The 27119-nt window shown below is 40.4% G+C and overlaps 1 long non-coding RNA gene and 1 pseudogene across 4 annotated transcripts in view; one reads left to right on the top strand and one right to left on the bottom strand.

Moving 5' to 3' along the window:
- The window catches only part of LOC306642732, a 563182-nt gene that overhangs the window by 21766 nt on the left and 514297 nt on the right, over positions 1-27119 (top strand). The window contains exon 3 of one of the 3 annotated variants that reach the window (XR_013758633.1): positions 15698-15816. This is a non-coding gene — a long non-coding RNA (uncharacterized lncRNA). Of the gene's footprint in view, positions 1-15697; positions 15832-27119 lie in introns of those variants that run through there. The other 2 variants (XR_013758634.1, XR_013758635.1) reach the window with 2 other exon arrangements.
- On the bottom strand, positions 17249-26941 carry LOC306642703 (olfactory receptor 2T27-like; annotated as a pseudogene). The gene is made up of 2 exons (XR_013766862.1): positions 23012-26941; positions 17249-19944 (listed from the first exon to the last, which is right to left on the bottom strand). The product of XR_013766862.1 is annotated as an olfactory receptor 2T27-like (transcript).

The raw sequence follows: 27119 nt of genomic DNA, 5'->3' as shown, positions 1-27119 counted from the left end.
TGAAATAATCATGTGATTCTTAACTTTTAGTCTACTGATATGGTTAATGACATTTATTGATTTCCGGATGTTGAACCAACCTTGCATCCCTGAGATAAAACCCACTTGATCATGGTGCACTATCTTTTTAATATATTTTTGTATGCGATTTGCTAAAATTTTGTTGAGAATTTTTGTGTCGATGTTCATTAAGGATATTGGTCTGAAATTTTCTTTCCTCGATGTATCTCTGTCTGGTTTAGGTACCAGGGTGATATTGGCTTCATAGAATGAGTTTGAGAGGGTTCCCTCCTCTTCTATTTTATGGAATACTTTGAGAAGTATTGGAATGAGCTCTTATTTAAAGGTTTTATAGAACTCGGCTGAGAACCCATCTGGTCCCGGACTTTTCTTTGTTGGTAGGCTTTTGATGACTTCTTCTATTTCATTGCTTGAAATTGATTTATTTAAGTTTTGTATGTCTTCCTCGTTCAGTTTAGGTAATTCATATGTCTCTAGAAACTTGTTGATGTCTTCGAGGTTTTTTGTTTTGTTGGAGTATAGATTTTCAAAATAGCTTCTAATTATGTTTTGTATTTCACTCGTGTCTGTCGTGATATTTCCTTGTTCATTCCGAATTTTAGTAATTTCAGTTTTCTCCCTCTTTCTCTTTGTTAGCATGGCTAAAGGTTTATCAACTTTGTTTATTTTTTCAAAGAACCAACTATTTATTTTGTTAATTTTTCCGATTGTTTCTTTTGTTTCAATTTTGTTGATTTCGGCTCTGATTTTAACTATTTCCTGTCTTCTACTACTTTTGGTGTTGGTCTGCCCTTCTTTTTCTAGGGCTTTGAGCTGTAGTGTTAAGTCGTTTATTTGTTGATTTCTACTTCTTTTGTTGAATGCGCCCCATGAAATAAATGTTCCTCTCAGTACTGTTTTCATAGTGTCCCAGAGATTTTGATATGATGTGTCTTTGTTCTCATTTACTCCTAAGAATTTTTTAATTTCCCTCCTGATGCCTTCTGTTATCCATTCATCGTATAATAGAGTATTATTTAATCTCCAAGTATTGGAGAAGTTTCTGTTTTTTATTCTGTCATTTATTTCTAATTTCAGTCCATTATGATTTGATAGAGTACAAGGTAGTATCTCTATCTTCTTGTATTTGCTAACAGTAGCTTTGTGGCATAAAACATGGTCTATTTTAGAGAAGGATCTATGTGCTGCTGAGAAGAAAGTGTATTCGTTGTTTGTTGGATGGTATATTCTATATAAGTCGGTGAAGTCTAAATTGTTGATTGTGTTATTGAGATCTATGGTTTCTTTATTCGATTTGTTTTGGATGATCTATCCAGCGGTGAGAGAGGTGTGTTAAAATCACCTAGTATTATTGTGTTGTGGTCTATTTGATTTCTTTGAGAAGGATTTGTTTGACGTACATGGATGAGCCAATATTCGGGGCATAGATATTTATGATTGTTATGTCTTGCTGATTTATGCTTCCCTTAAGCAGTATGTAATGTCCTTCTTTATCCCTTCTGACTAGTTTTGGCTTGAAGTCCACATTATCTGAAATGAGGATGGATACTCCAGCTTTTTTGCTGTGTCCGTGTGCATGGTATGTTTTTTCCCATCCTTTCACCTTTAGTCTATGGGTATCTCTTTCTCTGAGATGGGTCTCTTGCAGGCAGCATATTGTTGGATTTTTCTTTTTAATCCAATCTGCCAGTCTATGTCTTTTGATTGATGAGTTCAGGCCATTAACATTCACAGTTATTATTGTGATATGATTTGTATTCCTAGTCATCGGACTCATTTTTGTTTTTTGACATGATTTGGTTTCTCCTTTATTTGGCTATTCCTTTAGGCTAGTTCCTCCCGTTGCTGATTTACATCGTTGTTTTTCATCTCTTCCTCATGGAATATTTTGCTGAGAATGTTCTGTAATGCCGGCTTTCTTTTAGTAAATTCCTTTAGCTTTTGTTTATCATGGAAGGATTTTATCTCATCGTCAAATCTGAAAGTAAATTTGCTGGGTATAAAATTCTTGGTTGGCATCCATTTTCTTTCAGGGCTTGGTAAATGTTGTTCCAGGCCCTTCTAGCTTTTAGGGTCTGGACTGAAAAATCTGCTGATATTCTTATTGGTTTCCCCCTGAATGTAATCTGATTCTTTTCTCTCGCGGCCTTTAAAATTCTGTGTTTATTTTGAATGTTAGGTATTTTCATAATAATGTGCCTTGGTTTTGGTCTGTTGTAATTTTGCATATTTGGAGTCCTATAAGCCTCTTGTACTTGGTTTTCCATTTCATTCTTGAGATTTGGGAAATTTTCTGATATTATTTCATTGAATAGATTGTTCATTCCTTTGGTTTGTTTCTCTAAGCCTTCCTCAATCCCAATAATTCTTAAATTTGGGCTTTTCATGATATCCCATAATTCTTGTAGATTCTGTTCATGATTTCTTACCATCTTCTCTGTTTGGTCAACCTTGTTTACAAGATTAAATATTTTGTCTTCAATATCTGAGGTTCTGTCTTCCAGGTGTTCTATCCTATTGTTTATGCTTTCTATGGCGTTTCTAACTTGGTTTATTGTTTCCTTCATTTCAAGGATTTCCATTTGGTTTTTTTTCAGTATCTCTAACTCTTTATTGAAATGCTCTTTTGCTTCCCTTATTTGCTCTTTTAACTGTTGATTAGTGCGTTCATTTAATGCCTGCATTTGTTCTTTCATCTCCTCATTTGCTTCCCTGATTGTTTTAATTATGTACATTCTGAACTTCCTTTCGGACATTTCTTCTGCTGTGCTGTCATTGCGTTTTATTGATATAGTATCTAGGTTTGTTTCGGACATTTTCTTCCCTTGTTTTCTCATATTGGTCAGATGTCAATGGGACTCTGTGATATTGTAGATTTCCTCTATTGGCTTATAGTGACCCTGTAGATTTCCAGTGTATCACCTACCAGCCTTCAGTAGCCAGAAGTCTTGGATTAATTTGATAATGCAGTGCTTCTGAAGAACGCTGCCCCTAGCTCGCTACTGGTTCCAGGGAGAGAGACCTGGAGAGGTCTCTTGTTGCCCAGCCCTGGTCCCAGAGGCTGGTTGTAGGTCAGAGGTCTCCTCTGGCTTGGGGACTTGTGGCTGGCTCTGTGTAGACAGGCTCTCACTGGGCAGTTTGCCCTGAGAAGCTAGCCTAGAGAGGCGCTTCCCGCCAGAGGGGGGCTGGGCTGCTTGGGGAAGTCCCTGGCTCCCTGTGCTGGTCACTGAAGCAACCTGCGGGCCAGCCAGAGCTGGCAGCTGGGTGGGCTGGAGCTGGCTGGCGCGGGCTGGAGCTGGCCGCGCTGCTTCTGTGCAGAAGGGCTCTCACTGGGGTGCCTGTTCCGAGAGGCTGGAGGATCTGTCCCTGTGGGAGGAGCCCACGCCAGACTGCACAGAGCTGCCTGGGGGAGATGCTATCTGCCCTGTCCTACTCTAATAAGCCACTGGAATCCTGGCCTGTCACCCAGCTGAGCTTCGCTGGGTGGGGGAGCCTCACCCCGTGGTTCTATCTTAGTCCGAGTCTCTCAATGCCTCCCCTTCTTGAATCCTGGGTTCTGGGGTGACTGGCGATGCAGTCACCCTCTAGTCCGCCATCTTGGATTGCCCTGTGGAAAAAGCCTGCAGCTGGAGGGTGACAATGCTGCCTGGAGAGGTCTCTGGCTGCCCAACCCTGGTCCCAGAAGCTGCTTGCGTGTCGAATCAAGTGTGATCTCCTTCTGAAATTTTCCATTTAATGTTTCTAGACTCCAGATGACTGCTGATAATTGAAACTGCAGAAAGGAAAACCATGGTAAAGAGGTGGGGGCTACTGTAACTGGACTGGTATTTCAGTGGAGTCTTACAGTACAGTTTGTGGTGATTCCTGACATATCTGAATACATTTTCATCACACTATTATATTTTGTGTTTGCTCTATGCTTTATTATGCTTCTCCCTCCACCTAGCCTAGTTACTGGCTGAGTTTTGTTTTTCTCATTCTGTTTGTCTCTCTACTGATTTGGAGATTATGTACTCTATTTTCTTTTACTAGTCACTATAGAAATGTTAACACACATAATTAAGTTTAAAAATCTGAATTAATTCAATTTAATACTAGGTTTCGAAAGGTCAAAAAATCTTGGTCTCTATCCCCAGACCACCCCTTTCATTCTCTCTCACAGGAGGAATTAGGAACCCATCAGAAATTGTGTGTCTTTCTTACATCCTAAAACCTTTTCTTCTTCCTGGTTTCCACACAGCTCCAAGAGTGCAGGCCAATACCATTGATGGCCTTGTTTCTCTTGAACATGGTCCTTTCTGCCTTGTGCTGTTGGTTACTAATAACCATAGTCACATGCAGGCACCATCACCTGTTGCTCCCATTATCAGAGATACTTTCTAACAGTAGTGGTTGTTGATTTTTCTCATCTGATGGCAGACCCCTTTGTCTGTGTTTGTCCTCCAGTTTGGCTGCTTGGCTCATGTACATAGAAAATGGAGTGGACTTCTGTTTGATTTCCCTCTATTACATGGATCTCTCTAGAATTTGATCATTTTTGTGAGCCTCTGGCCAGCTAGGTTGTCCTCTATGAATTACAGTGGTTCTGAAAGACAGGGTTCTATATTTTACTCCCTCTGCTCAGTTGCCTCCTCTTTTCCTCTCTCTTTTGCCATTGCCCTACAGCCTGGACTTCACTCAGGCCTGTGCACCTCCCTCTGCATCTGCTCTTCCTTCTCCTCCTTCCATTCAGAACCTTCAGAACTTTGTCTCAAACCTCTAACTTATAAACAAGATCTTCCCTGTGGAAACATCCTCCTAGTTATCAGAGGTTGGGGGGATTAATCAGGTACAGTAGGAATCCTTGGTATGTCTTTTAAGAGTTACATTTATGTGGCTGGCAATATAGCTCAGTTGGTAGAGTGCTTACCTAGCATGCACAAGGCCCTGGGTTCAATACCCAGCACCACAAAAAAATAGTTACATTTGCAATTCCAGATAGCCAGAATTTAGAAGCAACATGAGCAGAAAGGAAGAGACAATGAAGCTGGACACATAATCTAAAGATAATAGAACAGTTCTTTGCCAAAAAGTACCATAGAATTTGCTTATTTTTCCTGCTAATGGCACTGCTGGCTGGCAGAGGCAGTATAATAATGTTTTCATCTCCATCCTGCAGCTCTTCTGCAGAGGATGGCAGCTGACGTGCTCCCCGTATGCTCAAAACCATTGTCGCTGTGCTCAAGAGCAATGAGTGGGTTTGGTGCTTATGCCTGTAGTTAGAACTGACTGGAATTATTCCTTGCTATGCTTTTTCATGCTTTGTTGGTGGAAAGTAAATATTTCATGGAGTTTTTGGTGGCTTTTACTTTGTTTAGATTTTGATGTTTAATTTCCATGGTGGGTTTCTTGTTTATAGGTTGGCACAGATCTCATTAATATTATTGACCTCCTAACCATTTTAAAGGGTTCTGGGTAGGCTGCTCTGAACAAGGAAGTGGATATATTCTGAAATAAAAACTTTTATATTTATGTGTTTGTGTTTTAGCTATGACTACTGCATTGGTCTGATAACTTTAGTGTTTTTTTAAGTCTATATTTGACTTCAGTGTTCCCATAAAATAAATGATTGAATTTTGGCGCTTTTCCCATGTGACTCTTTCCAATAGTTTTCCCTCCCAAATTGCTTGAGTAGTAGCTGTCATGATTCTTGTGAACTGGCCGTTATATCAGAATGATTTAATTAGTGCCTGAACTGTGCAGGTGTTGCTCTTGGAAGACCATTTTTCAGACTGACATCCTCCTAAGCATTCATTACATCATTAGACCTCAAACCTCTTTTTCCTCAAGGACTCTCAAAAGTACTGTCAGATATTCAGAGCTTTAGAGACATAACACAGGCACTATTATAAGTACCAGAACCCTGTTAAGCAAAGCTCAAGAACTTTGAATGAGGGTGGGTGAGAGTCAGAGTTTTCTGTCTTTGGGGAATGTTCTTCCAATGTCATTGTCAAGAGCTTGCATAACATAATTAATCAAGGAGGGATTTTGACTGACATTGGATGCCATTCTAGCATCACAGGGTGCAGGATCACTAGGGGAGTGTCACTTAATTTATGGGACATGTGTGATCCTCCTTTAACCTGCAGTCATGGTGCAAAATATGTTTCTTCTGCATTTGACAATGGGGAGGTGTAGTAATAAAGTGCATAATAATTAGCACTACATTTTAAAATGTTGATTAAATATGTAATAAAAAATCAAAGCATCCCTCTTTCACTTATGTCTTCTTGATTTATGAGGAGGGTAGTAATGAAAATGTAAACACTTCAGTGGTTCCAAGAGCCTCTTCTTTGTGCAGAGCTTGGCAGACAAGTAAAAGAATTATTCTATTGTGTAACTGAGGCATGAATGAGATCAGAAAGTCTGAACATCTCAAGACATTTCCAGGAGAGCTCCTTCTGCTGCCCAAGGTACACTCCACTATGGTTGCCTTTGGTTTCCCTTTCCCTTCTCATTTACATCTCCAAACATCCAATTCCTTATCTATGAAAGGGAATTGATGTGCACTTAATGAGGCCATCATGAGAATGATATTATGTGTGCACATCTGTGTGTATGCATAAAGATAAACATAGATCTTTTTGCTGAGGTCCAGAACTGGTCTCTTCATTTTAAAATCACCTCCAGAGAAATTGCACCAACATCTGATTGATTCCATTATTGTACCATGAGCATTTTGGAGTCTCATTGAGATAGTATTCACTTCCCTGTGCTTAGGAGCCCACAATGCCTAGAGCACTGGGTGTTTATGGCCCCTGATTGGTGAGCTCTGTCCCACTTCTCCTTGGATCCCTTGTTCTGTGATGAACTATCTCTCACTTAGGTCAGACATCTCCTTACTTTCCCTCATTCCATGCCCCTGTCTTTGTTGCTGGAATTCCCTGCCCTGCATGGAGCCCATTTCTTTTCCCTTTCATCTTTCCTAGTTCTTCTCCTCAATTCTACTAAGACCAGCTCAAGACCTTCCTCCTCATTGAAGCCTTGACCATGCAACCCTTCAGCCCCTCCATGATGTCTTCTTTCTCCAAATGATCGCAGCAAATCAGAGCAATTGTGGTGGAATCTAGCCTCTGTTTATGTACTTCTATGTAACATTTGCTATCTATCTCTTGAGTGTTATGAATGGGCTGCATCTTTTCCAAGTAGAAGAACTTTTACTCTTTGGTGTGGAATTCACAGTGTGTATTCCTGTGCTTAACATCAGTAGGCTTTGGGAGTTGACCATTTTGGACAGGGAGTTCCTTGTAGAACCTTCTTGTGATAATACAAGCCAGTTATGCAGAAGTTTAGCAACCAGTTAAAATCTCTTCATTGTGAAAAATTTTAATACAATGTAGTAGATTTTTTCATAGTGGTAGTGAGGGTAACCAACATATTTATCATCATAGTAACTAGCATTGTTGAGCATCAGGCATGGTCCAGGCACTGCATTAAGCTGATCCATGTATTTTCTCTTTGAAGACTCACTACAGCCCTACTCACTATGTACCTGAGGACACTGAGGCTTAGAGAGTTTGGTTTCCATGTCTCCAACCTGTGAGGGATGATGGGACTTAAACTCAGAACAGCTAACTCTAAGGCTAATGCCATACTTTGGGTACAGCCTCAAAGTAGAATCTTCCTCACCATCTCCCTTGTACTTTGGGCGTGTAAACCTGTAGGGGTAGAGGAAACAGAGAAATGGTAAGAGCCAGGCATCTAGGTATGTCAGATAGCAGGAGGAAGCATGACATTTTCCTTCTAATTGGGAGTAACAGGAATAGGAAACAATGTTTAGAGATTTGTCAAGATATAAACCTTTTTATTCTTAATTTTCCCCAAATATATAGAAATGGTAAAAATGTTGGGAATTGAAAAATTGACTGTAGGATGTTAATATGAGAACTTTTATCATGTTCAGTGACCTAGTTGAGTTTGTTTTGTTTGTATGACTTTCACTTTATTTGAAAGCATTGACTCTCAGACTTCAGCATAGATTTGCTCTGTTTGGTACTGAAGAGGCATTGTAGAGGAAGGCCATGCAAGACTAATGCACATTTTTCCTTTGGCATTGTGAATCAAAGTAAAGCCATATTGCATTTAAACCATTGTTTACATTAAGCAGTGCATATGTGCTCAGGTCAGGGAATAGTGGAGATGAGATACTGCAATTTCTTGCCAGTGCTTAATATGTAGATGAAAATATTTCTTTAAGTCAGTCTCCCAATTGTACAAACTTTAAGAATCAAACTAAAATCTTCTAGGGTAAAAGCAAAGTTTAAAGTGGTCAAGATTCTTTAAAGCTTTTTAGCTTTTGTGCATGTGTATTTTTTTGTGTTTAGAGTTCTCTTTTCATAGTGAAATATTGCACTGATTGTCATAGGAATGCTAGTAAAAAAGCCACCCTTTAAAAATATTTTTTGGTGCTTACTTTGGCAGCAAACTAAGAAATATTTTTTGTTTATAGTACAGTTAGGTACTCTGAAAGACTTCAATAACAATGATTTAATGGAGAAATCAATACATCATTATGCTCTTAAATCCAGGTGAGTTGAGGGAGAAGTAGGATGGAGGGACATGGATATGGAAATGGGTATGAATATAAGCACATCTACAAAATAGGATTTTGGTTTTTTGGTATATAATTTTTCTTCATTTCAGCATTCTGAATAGGTGGCACATAGTTTCTTTAGCTTGTTTTGGTCAACTCCAAAAGCTGTTTCTTCAGTACATACCCCACTAATCTAAGAAACTGCCTAAATGAATCTCAAGTGGATCTAATGAAAAAAGAGCTGCCTGGCTTCTTTATAAAGACAACATGTGCAACAACCAAGGTTTCCTAAAAGTTTTTATTTGGGAAGCAGTGCAAACTACAATAGCCTCTGCTGTCTCCCAGGATGAACTTTTATAATATTTTACAACAGCTAATTTAACTTGAGTGCACAGTTCTAATGAAAGAAGTTGTAGGGTAAAAAAGGAAGAGCTGAAACAGGTGTAAATCTTTGATGTCTTCATAGACCTGACAAACTGCTGTACTTTCCTAAACCCATACAAAACAAAAAGTGAAGTATAATGCAGAAAACTAAATTATACATAAAGTCATTAAACCTCACCCTTCACTTCTTTTTAGATGTTTTTAGTTGTAAATGGACACACTGCCTTTATTTTGTTTATTTTTATGTGGTGCTGAGGATTGAACCCAGTGCCTCACAGGTGCTAGGCAAGTGCTCTACCACTGAGCTGCAACCCCAGCCCACATTTCACTTCTGATTGAGGGATTGCTCCCATTGTCAGTGAGAGCAGAGGCAAAATAAATAATGAATAATAAATGAAAGACCTGGTGGCATTATATATTTTGGTCAGAATGTAATTACTTAGCAGTTTGTTCAAAGTTCTTGGGGACATGAAAAATGTCATCCAGCTGCTGAAAATAAGAAATGGTCATGACACACAGCGTCCTTATGAATTCGGAATCTAACCCTTGCATGTGTGGGTGCAGGAACTAGAAGGGGCTCACCACTGGTGCCAATGTATTAATCTGCATAACCCCATCATACCCAAACTCTCCTGTTGAAATATTTACATTTCTTCTTGACCTGTTTTTCTACCCAGAGTTGTATCTGTGGACATAACTCATGGCGATTACTTCTTTTACAAAGTGGATTTTAACTGCCTCTTTGAAAGTGTGCTTGACTTGAAAAACTCTTTAACAGGGTTGCAAAATCCCCCTTTTCTAAGATCATATATCCTAGAAAATGTTCTCATCTTTCAAGGGTGATATGAATGTGAGAACACTAGGAAAAGATGGGATGCAGCCATGACTTCTCTTAGGGTCCTCTTCCACAGCTGGGAATGGCAAAAGGAAAAGGAAGTCAGCATCTGTGCAAGACTTCACAGCTCCAAGGCCTGCCATAGCAGGTAGGGCTAGAGAAGGAAGCACCCTTTTCTTTTCTTTCTTTCTTTCTTTCTTTCTTTCTTTCTTTCTTTCTTTCTTTCTTTCTTTATTTTTTATTGTAAACAAATGGGATACATGTTGTTTCTCTATTTGTACATGGAGTCAAGGCATACCATTTGTGTAATCATAAATTTACATAGGGTAATGTTGTTTGATTCATTCTGTTATATTTTTCCTTCCCCTATCCCTCCCACCCCTCTTTTCCCTCTATACAGTCCTTCCTTCCTCCATTCTTACCACCGTCCTTATCCCAAACCCTAAATCTAACCCTAACCCTAACACTAACCCCTCTCACCCCCCCATTATATGTTCTCATCCGCTTATCAGCGAGATCATTCGTCTTTTAGTTTTTTGAGATTGGCTTATCTCACTTAGCATGATATTCTCCAATTTCATCCATTTGCCTGCAAATGCCATAATTTTATCATTCTTCATGGAGGAATAATATTCCATATACTGGAATAATATTCCATATATATATGCCACAGTTTCTTTATCCATTCATCAACTGAAGGGCATCTAGGTTGGTTCCATAATCTGGCTATGGGGAAGCACCCTTTTCTGACTCTTAATTAACTGTCAGGACCCTGCAGATTGCTGCTGGCTCTTTAGGGTTTTTTTTTTTTTTTTATCAATTCTAGTACCCCAAGAAGCCCACCCTGAATCATTACAAAATAAGCCCTGCCAGAGAAGTGGGAAGTAGCCTTGCTACCCCCTGTACCGCCCTCCCTTTCACCGGATCCTGTACATTCAAGGCCATGGAGGAGGGCTAAGCCTGCCTCTGGGAGTGTCTGTCTAAATCAATATGTTACAGGACTGTAGCATGAAAGACAGCGGCTCCCTGTCTGCATGAACCAGGGTTTCAATAATAAATCAGTAATAATGACAACTCCTGAAAAATAAAGGCTAGGAATGTCTACTGTGGAAAGGATGTTCTAAGAGTCAGAAATCCTGTGAAGCCCGCACTGAGTCAGGCTACAGTGGGAGAACCGGGCCCACCCCAGCCAGGTTCTCTTTCCTGCACTTTGCTGACATCCCCTAAAAGTGTTCTGCTTCACTTACTTTAAATAAGTGTTCACTAAACAATCTCAGCTTAAAAAAAAAAAAAAAGAAAGAAATCCGACTTCCTAGGTAGTGCTGTTTCCTAGGCCACAGTGGAAAGTTCCCCCTTTTAAATTAGTACATTGTCATTCCAGGTTTCACATCAGAGTCACTTCAATTTTAATATGTGTGGATTCATCAGTAGGTAAGAGTTATCTGTAGGAAAGCTCATTGTTTTCATTTGCTTGGGCTGCCAAAACAAAGTACCAGCCCCTGGGTAATTTAAACAACAGAAACTTATCTTCTTACCATTCGGAGTTTGGAAGTCCAAGATCAAGGTGTGGCAGGATTGGTTTCCTCCCTTGCCACCTTGACTTGCAGATAGCCTTCCTTCATGTGTGCACACCCCTAGTGTCTCTGTGTGCTAATCCTCTGATATTTTGAGGACACCAGTTATGTTGGATTAAGATCCACCTGTATGTCCTCAGTTTAACTTAGTTACCTCTTAAAGACCTTATCTCCAAATTTGGTCTCATTCTAAAGTATTGTGGGTTAAGACCTCAACATATGAATTTTGGGAAGACACAGTTCAGCTCATAACACTAAGAAAATCATATTTCTCATTCAGAAAGTCTGAGCTATCTTGCAGTTTTGAATTCAGCCAAAGGATCTTTCCTAAGAAATTTAGGTTAGACATTCCATCAGCCCCACTGGAGGGTTCCCTATAAATCATAATTTGAGCTGTCCAAAACGGTAGCTACTAGCACATATGTCTATTTAAATCCAATTGATTCAACTATGTTACATTCAAAATTACATTTGTCAGTCACCCTAGCCTCACTGCAAGTATTTAATAGCCACAAGTGGCCCAATGGCCATCATATTGGAGAGTATAGAAGTAGGACATTTCTATCAATTTAGAAACACCTTTATCTTTCACATTCTGTAGGAGCCATACCCAGTGGCTTTGTGAGATATGAAAGTAACTCGGCAGCAAATATCCTGCAGCTACCTGCTTTGTGTCCAGCTCTGTGCTGTGGAATTTTAAAGTGAGGACATGGGTCCTCTTGTCAGGCATCACATGATCTATGGTGATTAAATGAAAATCTTGCATGTCAGATATATTGAGAAACTTAAGTGGCTAATGGCTACAACAGAATTTGGGAGGAGAAAAAAGAAAGCTCAATACAAACCAGAGAAGAAAATGCATTCAAGAGGCAAGCAGGGAAAATGAAGGAAGGGGGCCCCTGCTGGAGGAATGGTGTATCTCACCAAAGATGGGACACCACCAGTAGAGAAGGCAGTCGTTTTCCTGCCCTTTACTTAGACACAGAGTAACATTGATGTTTTCCTTCTCTCTTAGCTTTTTTTTGCTCCTTTTCAGCTTCTCTTTTTCATTTTTCAGTACAGTCTTGTACGCTGGCACATCCCAGAAAATGCACAAAGCTTTCCTTCATTCTCCAGTCTTCCTCTGGAACTGTTTAGTTCCTATTCTTTTCTCCTCCACATATACCAGGATGCTTGCTGTAGAGGTTAACTTGCTGGCTATTGAGGCTCCTAATTAGGGGTCCTCTACAGTGACAGGACTCTGTACCATTCAATATGATGGCACCAGCCAGTGACTCTTAAGCAGTAAGTGTCTGTGATGAGACAGTAGCTGAGCAGCAAGGCTGACACTACTTCGGGCTGTCCAGGAAGCTTGGCTGAGCAATAAATTGAGAATCAGTGATGACTTTGGCCTCAGCCTTTTCAGCAACTCCATCCTTTCTTAAGAGATGCAGGGAGCGTTCAGAAACCTGGGAAATGGGTGTCAGATCCCAATCATTCAGTTAGAGGGGGAATAGGGAAAGAAGGGCACATAAGGGTCATCTAGGAGAGTCTGTCTGAGTGGTGTTCACAGATGTGTTTAGGGAAGGTTCTCCTAACATACTAAGTATTGATACAGTCATTCCCATTATTGATTCAATATTGAGTGTTCATTGTTTAACTACTATTAAATTTAGATCTAATTATCAGACATTACAGATTTTTGTAGTGTTTTTAATCAAATAAAAATTATTCTTTTGGGATCTAAGGCTTGGGGAATCTTAGACACTACACCAAAACACACCATAAAAGGAAAAAAATCAGGAAATTGGACTTCATCAAAATGTAAAACTTTTGCTCTGTGAAAGACACCATTAAAATAATGAAAAAACCAAGCTGCATGTTGGGGAAAAATGGTAACCTACACATCTGACAAAGGACTTGTGTCCTGACAATAAAAAGAACTCACAAAACTTTATGCAAAATATCAATCCAATTAGAAAAAGGCAAAGACATGAAAGTTGCTTCACCAAAGAGGCTGCTTGGGTGGAAAATAAACACAGGAGAAGATCATCAACATGATACACCACTGTAAAAACACAAATTAATGAGGTATCATCGTACACATATCAGAATAGCTAAAATGAAAAACAGGGTCAATACCAAATGCTGATGAGGATATGGAGAAACTGCATCTGTCAAAAACTGATGGTGGAAATGTAAAATGGTATAGTCAATCTGGAAAACAGTTTGGCAGTTTTAAAAAATTAAACAGAGGTGACCCTGCAGAATCACCTCTGGGCATTTATCCCAGAGAAATGAAAACTTACATCCCCACAAAGTCTTATAAATTAATATCCATAATAACATTCTTGTAATAACCAAAAGGTGGAAACAGTAAAATTGTTCTTCAGTGTGTAAATGGGTAAACAAACTGGTATATATCCAACCATGGAATATTTACTTACTCATGAAAAGGAATGAACTATTGATACATTCAATAACTTGGATAGATCTAAAGGTCACTGTCCTGTGGGAAAAGGGCAAATACTTCATGATTCCATTTAGAGAACATTCTAGAAATGTTATAGAAATTATAGAGATGAAGAGTAGACTTGTGGATGCTGGGAATTAAGAGTGGTTAGATGAATATGAAGAGATTCCACAAGGAATTTCTTTGTGGTAATGGACAATGTATTTGCTTGGGGTGGCAGCTACACAAACATGATATAAAACAGCATGGAGTTATATGCAGAGGTTGTGTCAGTTTCAATTTCCTGGTTTTTATATTGTCCTTTGGTGAGGAATACATGAGACCTCTCCATATTGTCTTCACAACTTCCTATTAATCTGTATTTACTTAAAAATTTAAAGTTATCATTTGGTGTAATTTAAATTTTTTAAAAGTTGTTAGTTACAACATGATGTCTTAACTCACTGGTAGTAATAGTTATTCATTAACATTAATTTTAAAATATGCTGGGGTCTCTTTTCATGAGCGTAAGTTACAGCTATAATGAGAGAGTGAAGGATTCATGTCAGTGAAGCTGACCTCTTGGAGAAATTTTAGGTAAAGCACTTATCACGGTATTTGGAACACAGCAAGTCAGCTGTACTTGTGCTATTATTAATGTTACCTGTTGTTTTTATTAACACCAATGAATTAATAGCTTATTACAATTGCAGTGAAACTATTCTTAAGTAATGAAAATCTTTTAAGCCAAAGATTTTTTCCTTATTACCCTTCTTGGAAAAATTTTCTTTGTTGAAACATGTGAAAGTTCATTCTTTTTTAGGATGGAGCTAGTAATGCATCCAAACTTGCATTTCAAAATTGACCCTGAGCTTACCTTCTTTTATTTTTGACTCTGATGCCTTCTCTAAAATGTACTAAGATGGTACTTTTAATAACATGAAGCATCTTAGTTTTAGTTTAATCTCAAACCTGGTAGTTAAATAAAAAATTGAATCCTGTGCCCCAACATTTTAATCTAATATCTAGAAACTTGAATTAGGGCCAACTCTTCACTTTTTAAAAAACAGCAGATTCTAAATACAACTTTGGCTACTTCCTTTTAGCATGTGACCTTGGTTCATTTTAACTAATTATTATCCTTTCAGCAAATTGTGATTCTGAAGAGAAAGAAAAACCTGTACTGTAGAACATTGGAGGAATTTTTAAAATTATGAGTACATTGCCACCCATGTAAAAAGTGCCTTTTTTGTATTGGTGGCTCAAACTTGATGGTAATTTATTTAAAACTAGATATGAGTATGAGTATTTAAAATTTTTTTTTTCAGAAGCAAGATCAAAAATTAAATATATTAAATTTAAATGCATTTATGATGTATTATAAAATTAATATATTAAATTTAAATGCATTTATGATGTATGATTCTTCTGATTATATATTTAAATATATATATGTATATATATGTCTTACATATATAAATCCCAGTTATTTATTCACTAATAGTGACAGTTGTTCCCCATATGATCAGGTTGATGCCAGGTGCTAAGGGTGCTATGTGCCGAGAGGTCAAGCTTCTCCCCTTTTGTAGCTTATAGTCTAGGAAGGATGTAAATATTTGTGACTAATTCTCTGTGCATTTCCATGAATGTACATGTTATGCTACTATAATAACATTACAGTTCTGTGTCTATGTGTACTAACTCTACATGTCTTTTCACTGATGTTTATTCATTAGTTTTAACAAAGAAAGCACTTCTGTTGGATCATTTTATTATTATATATCCTATCACAAAAACTGAAAGACAAATGCAGTAACTTCCCCATGACCACAGTTATAAGTCAGTCAGCTGAGATTTAAATTCATGTCTTCTGGTTCTAGGTGCCTTCAGCCCTGTGTCATGAGCAGAGGTGGATGGAGGATGCAGTTTTCCCCGAGTGAGATGCAGTAAGCGATAATGGACATGGCAGGTGATGGAAAGGAGGAGATCTCCTCATGAGGTATGGGCAGCACTCATCTGTAGTGTGAGAAGAGATCCCCTCCCCAGTTATCTGGGGATTCATCAGTGAGCCTTGGTTTGGGTCTTTAATCTTTTCCATCTCTTTCACCCTGCAAAACCCAGTGGTGCTTCCAGGATTGGAATTTGATACTGTTGTTTTGTTTTTATTGAATCTACTTTTTTTCTGTTATCTTTGTCTGATGTTGTTGTTGCTAGCTTTCCATTTATTATAATGATACAACTTTTCCTTTGCAAATAAGTCTAGGTAAACATACAATATTTTTTGAAAAATATATTTTTAACTGTAGATGGACACAATATCTTTAATGTTTTTATGTGGTGCTGAGAATTAAAACCAGTGCCTCACACATACTAGGTGAGTGCTCTACCTCTAAACCACAGTTCCAGTCCTCAATAGTTTTTAAACCATAAAATAACTCACAGGAAAGTGGCTGGGTTAAATTTGTAAAGACCTTGTGAATTGCATTGGACTCCTCCTGTCACTGTGACTTGCCTCAGGAATTCATGTTTCCTTTGTCCCTGCAGCTACCTGTAGCTCCCAACCCCTTTGCATGTTAAGAGATGAATTGCAGTTTCTAAAGAGTGCATTCAAATTACTGAGGCATTCCACCCAAGGACTACAATAAGATGATGAATCTGTCATGATTGGTGAGTTCATTCAGTGTTCCCGAGGCAGGCTGTCCCTTCCTCTGTCTCTATGGTTGAGTGATCCTGTCATGGAAACTTTCACTGTGCCAGAACTCTGCTCTTTGGCTTAGTTTAGAATCATCTCTTCATACATATTGACTCTGGCTGAATGTCAAGGCTAAGGCTAATGCTTTCCTGACAAGCAGTCTGAGTAACTCTGAAGTGGTGGGAGCCACGACATTTAATATGAAAGAACATTTGGATAAAAATCAGTCAAGAAAGAAGAGCCTCTGTGACCCCCACCCAAACCATTTAGTTAAAAATTTTCAATAAAATGATTTGCTTTTACGAGTACACATTGGGCTGGGGTGTAGCTCAGTGGTACAGCAATTGTGTAGCACACCTGCGAAGCCCTTGTTTTGATCTCCAGCACCACAAAAAAATGAAATGAAAGTGAAAAATAAGAGGAGACATTGGACTTTCTGACAGAGTAAAATGAGATGTAATTATTTTTCACTAAGCTATTTGAAAAGATATTTCTAACCTTGTTTTCTAAATTTTAAAATAATTCTCTATTGTAAAATTATCCTTTAATCATCACCACTTGGGTATTGCAGTAAGACTCTGGGAATTGTACTAGAGATTTTATAAATTAATACATGTCAAAAATAGAGTCACAAATCGCACATTGAAATTCCTTTTTCTGCTACACTATTCATATCCAAGACTTTCATCTCTATATAAGTATCTTTATCCTTTCAATCACATTTGATAGAGCTTATGTGCTCTGATTTTTGAGGTGAGGAATTTTAAAATCCACAGTTCTCTAAGGAGCACCACCAAAAGGAAGATATTTTTTTTTTTTTTTTTAATTAACAGAGGGGTAAGAATAAAACGTACTCCAGGGGTGGAGGTGGGTGTAGCTCAGCTGTACAGTGCATGCTTAGCATGTGGAAGGCTTTGCATTTAACCTCAACACCAAAAGAACAACTACCCCCAGTACTGAAAGAACACAATAAGCAAACGTGTCCTGTCATCATATCTCAGGCGTTAGCATTAGAACCAGAGTCATCAGTAGTAACCTTTATTAGGCACTTACTGCATACTAGTTGCATTGCACAGGTTGAATCTCACAGTCCTTCCGGTGGTAATGTGATCTGTAGGGAGACTTGCTAGGTTTTCAAATAAGAACACGACAGGGGACCTGGCATGCATTAAGGAGCTCACTGTGAGACAAACATACAACTGGAAAGTGGTAGAGGAAACAGTTAGGAAGCCACTGCAATGGTGCAGGCAAGAGGTAAGTAAGACTTAGCTTCTCTGGCTGCTCTCAGAAGGAAAGGAGAGGCTGGATTTTTTGCAGAAAAGTCCATTTGCCTTTAGCTGTTTTCAGGTTAATTTTCCCCAGGGAGGCACTCTTCCTTGTCTCTGAAGACCTGGGTGCCTCTAATGCTGGCTAACTGACAAATTGGTTTCAAGTCAGAATCAAAGGTGGAGGAAACTACAGTTCTCCAGCAGAGTTAGCATCCCAAACTCTCATGGTATCTGCATCAGAGGGGAAATGAAAATCACTATCACTGAAATGTGGATGGTATTCCTGGAGGGAGGGCCTCAACCCAGCATGACTTGTGGAAATTACAAAGCATTTGAATCAGATACTTTCAACTACCTTTAAAATAGTCTTTTTTTTTTTTTTTGTTTGTGACAGGTCACTCATTAATATTACTGTTTTGACACCCCATCTGATTATTTTGGCCCTGGAATTCCCACGATAATACAGAGAGAACAGGGACAGATCCAAGTTCTAGAATCTTTTAAAGATTGTTTGATCTCATTGATAATCAGGATAATCAAGAAATAGGCAAACAGAAATCAAAAAAGTAAACTTTGACTTAATTTTAACTGAAAAATAAAAACACTACTACAAAACCCTTGCTTGCCTAGCCCTCACTATCTGTTCTCATTCAATAATAAGCAGCAAGGACCCTTTGAGGGAAGACAAAGTCTGCAAATTTGAGTTTCAAATTAATGAAAATTTTCTGCAAGATGAGCCCTTGAAAGTCCCCTTCTGGGTCAAATTTTAGGAAACCAGGGACTTCCCAAAACTCTAATCTGAAAACTTCATCACACCTATAGAAGCCAGAGGCCTCCAGGCCTACAAAGGCATCCCAGTCAACAGGGAGCCCCAGGCACTGCTGAGGGTTAGGGTTAGCAGCAAATGCAATTTCTTTAGAAAGTGGTTACCTTTCCCAAGGACAAACACTTCCCTAGAGCCCTCTGCAGGGCTCCTGTGACATCCTTGTTCCTGAGACTGTAGATGAGTGGGTTGAACATGGGCATGAGGATGGTGTAGAAGTTGGACACAGCTTTGTCCCGCTCAGGGTTGTGGTAAGAGTGGGGCAGCACGTCCATGTAATTGGCAGCCCCATAGAAGAGGCTGAACACCACCATGTGAGAGAAGCAGGTGGCTACTGACTTGCATCAGCCCTCTGCCTCACTCATCCTGTAAACAGCAATGAGAATCCTGGTGTATGAGGCCAAGATGACAGAGAAGGGGATGAGGAGCATCAGGATGCAGCATACATGGCTGGCTCTCAGGCTGATGTGTCCCTGCAGGAGAGCTTCAGGAGGGCAGCGGCCTCACAGAAAAAGAGGTCTCTTTCCTGAGAGGTGCATAAGGGGAACTTCATGGTAACTGGGATGAGCAGGAAACCATCTGCAGACCCACCCCAGCAGGCTTCCACAGGATCAGCAGGCAGACACTGTGGTTCATCAGGACAGGGTAGTGCGAGGGTTGCAGATGGCTACAAAGTGGTCATAGGACAAGAGTCCTGGGAGGAAGAACTCTGTCCCTGCTAAGGTCAGGTAGAGGAAGTGTTGGGAAGTGGTGCATACTGCAAAGGAGATGGCCTTCTGGTTCTTTGCCTGGTCCAGCAGCATCTTGGGCACAATGGTGGAGGTGTACAGGAAGTTCATGAGGGAGAGCTGACTGAGTAGGAACTACATGGGGGTGTGAAATGGGGGCGGTCCACGCAGATGAGTAGGCTCATGGTGATGTTGTTGGCTATGGAGATCACAAAGACCAGGAGAATGAGGGCAAAGAGAAGTCAGGGAAAGTGGCTGCCACTGAACAATCCTAAGAGGACAAAGTCAGAGTACAGGGAGACAGTGCCCCACTCCACAGTGTTGCAGGTTGCACAAAAGAGGAGGGACACAAAGCTGGAAAGTGCCTGATTGGCTTATAGCATCACAATGTGGCCCTTCAACAGATCAAGACTTGTGGTTCTGAGCTCATGAAGCCTGGAAGAACAGCCTGAGCAGGTGTCACACCCCACCACAGCATCATCCACTCAAGGACAGGACATGACCTTGCCTTGCTAATTTAAAGGTCTTGATGCAGCAAGTCCACCTCCTTTTGTTCAAGGATATTCATCTCTCTCTCTCTCTCTCAAGCACAGTCCTAGCCTGGAGAGGAGCCATCCTGTTGATTAGGGTAGAGTGGATGGTGAGGCAGAGAGTGGCCCTGGCCTCCCCTTGTACCAGGTTCTGGTCCTCACACTGCAGAGTCAAAACCACATGTCAAGAGCACATGGTCTGCCTACAGGGAGACCACCACGATGACCTCACCTAATGTGCACCATTCTTGAATGTTTGCACACTGTAAAATTTGATGCTTAACATATTTATCAGTCACTTGGTATTTCAAGGCAAAGACCCTCTGCTGAAATGTGAACCACAGAGCTCTCAACTGTGAGGAGAAATCCAGAAATCAGCAGCAAAAAAACTGCCAAGGGGGAAGTAATATTTAGGATCAGGGACTTTTATCTTACTTTTTTCCCACAGAAATCTATGGATTATTAACACACAATTTACTAACCTGATGAAGTGAATAAATGCAATAATTCATTTGTAAGTTTTTAATACAAAAAATGGAAAAGTGAACTGATTTATGTAATATTAGAAGTTATTATCTCCCAAGGTACCTGACTCTTAAATTTGAATTTAGATCATTCACATATAGCCATTTCAGTTAAATAATATTTTACCAAATATATGAACACTATGGGTCACTTGGTCAGTTTATTTTGACATCATAGAGACCTACATTGTGCAGCCTGGTGTCCAGAAGTCCCATGATGCTGTTGAACACCTGAAACATTACTTTAAAACTGAAGATGTGCTATAACTATACAGTAATTACAGAGGTCTGGTGACTCATAAATATTAAATTATTTTCCCCCACACCTCACAAAATACTGGAGGACTTTCTACCCATGCCACAGAGGAAAAAAGTGAGGCTTAAGGAGAGTCAGAAACTCCTCAGGGCACAGGGCTCTGTGGGAGCAGGTCAGTCTAACTGCTCTAGGCTGGTTTTCATGGAGCCAGAGTGGTCAGAGAGTGTCATGACTTAAACATGAATTAAACCAGTTAATTCATCAATACTTCACCCTGGCTAAGTCAAACCTTTAGGTTCTGAGTGAACCTAAAAGAGTGTGCCAGACCTTGTCTCTTCTTGCACAGAGCACAGAGAGGAGAGACATGAAGAGCCCTTGCAGTGTGTGTGGCCGGGGTATCCTTCAAGAATGGCTTTGAGCAGAATCTCCAGGATTTCGACTTCTCTCTGGCTGGTGCACAAGAGAGAAGAAGAGGGCAGGACAGGGAAAGGACAGGGCGGTGGCAATGCAAGCTGGAACCCAGGGCTGCACACATGAGGTCCAACTAGGACCATTTGTACACTTTGCCACAGACACCAAGAATGGATGTCAATCATGGAAAGTGAACCTCAGCTTGCTCTACCGAGGAGACCACTCCATGTGCACTGTCCAGCTTCCTCACTCCTGAGATGATTGCAGCTTCCCAGCAGAGCTCCTCTCCAGATGTTTTCCTGATGTATGCCCCATTCTAATTTTGTCTTCTTTCTCCCCACTGTCCCACTGTGCTAAACCTCAGGGGAAATTAAAGGCAAACACTCAGCAGCAATCCAAATGATGGAGAGAGAGAGAGAGAGAGAGAGAGAGAGAGAGAGAGAGAGAGAGAGAGAGAGATGCCTCCTAGTGCTGACTCTCAGTAATTTAATGAGAGCAGACTCTTCAGAGGACTGTGATCATTATTGCATTGTAAATCCAGGGTATGGCAGGTGGTCAGTGGAGACTAGGCACAGCAACTGCCATTGATTCATGGAGAATGTCGAAGCCCAGGAGGGTAAATGGCACAGACACCTTCCTATCAGGGCATTGTCCCCAGCTCTGACCATGAACATTCCTGTAGCTGAACTTGCTAACGAGACCCTGTAGACTTCCCACTTCCCAACCTTGCTCACAAAGGGAAAGGAGATTGAGAGCTCCATAGTTCCTCAGATTTTAAGAGCATCTTCCTTTCTCTCTGTCAGTATTGTCTCATTTCCTGCATTTAAACAATTACAAAGGAGTATAATAGCACTGAGGAATATATGGAAAATAAGAAAAAGGGAAAGAATCATCTGGAATACTCCATGACCCTGCATAAAAATTGTTCTGTCTATTCATAACTCATGCTATTCTATTCCATTCCATTATTTATTTATGGTGGTGCTATAGATTGAAATGCTATCCAAGCACTTTACCACTGCACTACACCCCTATGCATAATTTAAAACTTTAGCATACTTTCAGTCTGATATGTAGTTAAGATAACTTTTCTGTGTAGATGTGCAGCGTCTGTTCAGAATACTTGGTTGGTCGAGAAGCACATTGCTTCTAAGTTTGCTTATGAGATACTGTATCATGAGGTTGCTCCTCTGGGTAAGTCATGGAAGGTGAGTTATTGGATTTTAGAAGCCCATCACCAAATTTCTAGAAGAGCTGATGACCAGTGATGTTGGCCAACCACAGAGCACACTCAGGGCTTCGTGCTTGCCCAGCACTTAGCAAGAACATCTAAATGTTCATTAATATGATTTTTGTTTCTGATTAAGAAACCCGAGCATATTTTCATGTGTATATTTTTTCTGTTTACTTTTGGATTTCATTGTTCATGACATTTGGCCTCTTATATATTAGGGATTTCTCAAAATTGGTATGCTCTATTTTATAGGATAAGGGCATTATTTTAAGTCTAATTTTTTTGGTAACTACTTTACCCAAACCATTGCTTTTATTTTGACTTTATTTGATTTTAGGTCAGAGAAGTTCTAAATATTTAGGTAGTTAAAACATTTATTTTGTCACTTTTCACTGTGTTTTCTTGGGAAAGTTATTCCCCATATAGATATTTGATTGATATGCAAAATTCCATTTTAATTCAGCTGTCATACTTTAAAAAATATGCAATATTTTAAAACCTTGAGAATTTATTTGGTCTTCTTTGAGAACTATGAATCTCTGAGTTCTCTGTAAGGCCAAGGATATAATATATTTGTCCTTTAAGATCATGCCAATGAGACTTAACTTCTAGTTCTGCCAGGCAAGAGTTCAAGTGAGTGACATACGGGAACCTCCTGCCCCCTGAGGCGCAGCCCGTCTCTCTGTGAATGTGGAACATGCCATAAGGAGAAGTCACTTCTCACTCACCTTGAATGTGGGAAATCTGGTAGAAGACGTGGGTTCCAAGACACACGTGAGTTTTAGGTTGGTTTTAGGCAATGTGCACCAGCAGTGACAGCCACTTGCTGGCATCTCTCCCCAGCTCTCCTCATCTTTCCTCTGCAATAGTGGCAGATCCAATAGCAAGGAGCTGGGTTTCTTTGTTTTTCTTCTTTTGGATGTTGTCATTTGCTTGTGAAAAAACTGCTCTCTGTCGAGAATTGATTCAATCCTTGGTGACCTTCTAACTCAGAAGGTGTGTGAGAATGCAGGAAGACAGGATGTGAGGACAGCTGACATTTCCTGGGAAGCAGAGTGAACAGTGACCCTCTTGCCACCTATAATCCTCCCAGTGTTTTTATATAATATCTACTTTTAATTTTTTTGACAAAAAAATCTTAGAAAACAATGTCATTTGGGAATCTTTAGAATGGAGAAGGAATTTTGAAGGAATTTTGAAGGGACCATCTTTCATTCAGAAGTCAGAACAAGGTTGTGGCTACCTTCATAGTGAAGTCTCAAGAAACCCAGAACTGAGGTCTTCCCTGTCTTCTTTCCTGGATGTCTGCTTTCCCATGGTTTTGGGCCTGTAATCCTGTGAACCTTAAACAGAGTGAGGGTCAGAAAAATTCACCCCCATCATTCATAAGTTTCTGGATGTCTGACAAGCCTCTCATAGATCTGGCACCCTCCACCCCCTGAGTATCAGATATGAAAGGGAGGTGCAGTAATTCCCCGGAGCCAGATGCAGAGGATTTTGTAACTAAACCATTTTTAGAGACATGAATGACTCAAGGAGGTGGAAAAGTGTAGATAAATCAGACAAACCCCTCTTCCTATAAACATTTTAAAATCATACAGTTGAGCACATTGTTCTAATGACAAAAACTTTCTCGAGTCTTTACACTGAAATAAATCTGGTGAGGTTTTCCTTAGCAGAAAATCATCTACATTTTGATGTCCACAGTATATAAGTGAGTCCCTCATGTCAGCTGACACAAGAAATGAGGTGAGACGGTAAAATTTATAAGACACACTGTTTCATAAAACACCTATAATTAGGATGTTGAACAAGGCAACATCAACATCAGTATTACCAAGGGCTTCCCTGATTTTAATCAATTTTCCACTAAGCACAGAGTCTCATATTTAAAGCAGTCTGAGATTGATGGATATAGAGTCCTCAAAGTTATTTACCTTACAATGAAGCTTCCTCAAATCTGATGACCCAAATCTGAAGATCAAGTACCTACTGTTCAGAGAAGAATCTTAAAACTAGCACATGTGATTTGTTTAACTTTTCTTCTCATCTAGTAAATGTGAGCAATGAGAGGCAGAACACAGACCTTCCAAACTGAAGATTTGCCATGCTATGAAGTGAAGCAGAGTGGGGAGGAGAGAGGAAGGGGGAGACACTGCAGGTAGGGAGTGGTCTTGTAGTCAGAGTGAAAGGTTCAGTGGCTTGAGAATGGAGTTATGTCTTGTTGGCATAAGGGTATGGGGTGGTCTCAGAGACCCTTTAAAACAGATAAGGATGGGCAAACAAATTGATGACCTAGAGGCAGAACAGCCTGAGTCTTAAATGTCCAATAGTTGTCTTGTGGAAGAGGTTAATAGCAGCTACATTATGTAGAATGCAAAACACAAAGAGACCAAGGGGTTTAAATAGGAGAGCTTGCATCATGGTGGTGGATGGGTGGTTCCATCTGGAAGGAACATGACATCAGAATACTGATCCCTGTGGGTGTCTTTGTCTTTAGACTACAATTACACAGCCCACATAAATGTGACAAGTTTCTTCACCCTACTTTGCTTTTAATTAAGGAAAATGTAACCTTTCAATTTTCATGGAGTTACGATTAAATTGCCCCCCATTTAATTTGGGTTGTGAGTCCCTGAAATTCAAACTAAATTACTTTTTCTCCTTGACTTTTTTTCTTTTTTGGTAGCAATGCTTTGGAAGTTTTCTCTCCTTTTTCACATTTCCAATCTATATGCATTCTTCTCTTCAAGGAAAATCCAAACTTCTGAAGGCAGTACTGCCTTGTCAAAGATACTTCATTTCAGGTCATCGCTTAAGAATTCACTCGGCATGCGATCTGCATTTCCTGTAATTAGGAGGCTATCAGCATTGTGAAACACTTACTTGGGATGGTATCTGCAATGTCCATATTAAGATGCATTATTTGCTGCAGCTTTGCCAGGCAGAATTGCATGGTGGGGTAAAAGCTAGGGATTTGGAGTCCATTGCCTGGGTGTGAGTCTCAGCTCTGCACTTCTGTGAACTTGAAGTATCTAACCTCTCTGTGCTTCAGTTTAGCAGATAATAAAAATTTGATCTTCTCTGAACTGTTATGAGGATGATCTGACAATATGTATCTAGCCCTGAGCATGGTTTTTGGCACATCCACATAAATGTCAAATGGTATTGGTGTCAGTCACAATGCATGAATGTGTGTTTGGTTGTTAATCACAATGTTATTGGTGAGAGAATGTGAACAGGTGGAGTAGTGATTTGCAATAGGTGTACTTGTCCTGGGTCCTCATCACAGGTACAGATAGCTCCCTCAGAAGAGGCCAAGGGCTGAGCATTTGTGACAAATGACACTGAGAAATGTCAGGGCTGTCGGGAGGTTGCGCTGCAGGGAGCAGGTTGCCAGTCGAGCTAATCCGAACCCAGCCTTTTGGAAGATGGAATAAGGTACTTAACTTGCTCTGAGTGAATCTGAATTGCTGCGTGACCCCAACACACAGAGCAAGGATTAAGAGCACAGAGCTGGGCTCAGATCTGCAACTCAGTGGAGTGACAGGAACTTTAAGAAGCTGTGTGTGCTCAAGGCACTGACCCTTAGGCCAGCAGATGACTGACAGGTGACTGGAAGCAGGATGAGGCTGGGGGCTTGGCCTTCTAGTCGAATCTGTCTCCTCTATCCCTTTAGCTTGCTCTGCAGAACTGTTAGTTATTTAAGGAGCACTCATCAGAAGCCTGTAATGCCAGGTTTATTAGCCCTACACTTTCCTGACATATCTCATTCCCCTTCAAGACTGAGGCAAGATCTGCTGGGACATCCTACTAGCAGCAATGAGAGGATCAGGCCCCTGGGGTGGCGCCTAGAAGTTCTCAGCCCTGTCCTGTTCCTGAGCAGCAAGTAGAAATCATTACCTCCCTTCTCTGGAGCACCTCTCAGAACAGGAACTGGGATAATTATCCACCAGGCCACTGAGACCAGGATGCTCAATCTGGCAGACCTCTTGCCCTCCCTTATCCTTCCTCTATTTAGTCCTACAGTGCCTTGTTGGCACCCCACGACAGGGCTGAGATGCTGTCTCCCAGCATGACCCTCCAAGTACAGCCTGTTGACTGGAATTTTTTCTGGTTTCCAGAACCTTTTCTGCTTGATTTTTGGAGCAAGTGACTGGACCTTGTTGGTTGGACCTCCAGTCAGGCTGCTGGCTTAGGATGCCAGTAGCCAGGGTAGCTTTGAGCATGCACTTGTTAATGACCTCATCTACTGAAAAGAGGAAATGGTGTGCCTCTGAGCCCTGTGAAGGTTAAAGGGAAGGATGCTGGCTGCCATCCCTCCTTTTTATCCAGCGCTCTCTGTAGCTGGACATGAGGTCAAGGCGATGATTCCTACATCGTGCAGCAAGTGCTGTTTGAGGTGTTTAGGGAGTGCTCTGTAGGCGTGGTTTAGAAATCCTCACACAGTTTGGGGATGCTTCCTGAAGGAAGCTCATTTAAGCCTAGGGTGAAGGATGAGTAAGAGTTGATTGGAAAGCAGGAGGGAAGCTGGCTTCAGGAGGAGCAAGAACCAAACCATGCAGAGGCACAGAGCAGAGCAAGGGCAGTCCCCGAGGGAGGACCCTGCCACCATGGCATTATTGAAGATCAGCACCAAGCAAGGAGCAGGGAGGGGCAGGGAGGGGCAGGGAGGGGCAGGCAGCTGGGCTGTTTAGCTGCCTGGAGAAGAGCTGGGACTTTACAAGTCACAGCAGGGAACACTTGGGGGCTCACTCATGATAAAGGGCTCATGCCATATTTTAAAGATCAAGGCAGCACTCCTGTAACTGATGGACTTGAGGCAACTGGGACATC

The sequence above is a fragment of the Sciurus vulgaris genome (assembly GCF_902686455.1).
Source record: "Sciurus vulgaris genome assembly, chromosome: 13".
NCBI lineage: Eukaryota > Metazoa > Chordata > Mammalia > Rodentia > Sciuridae > Sciurus > Sciurus vulgaris.
The sequence above is the reverse complement of the archived record's forward strand: the minus strand, read 5'-3'. Positions and strand labels throughout refer to the sequence as shown.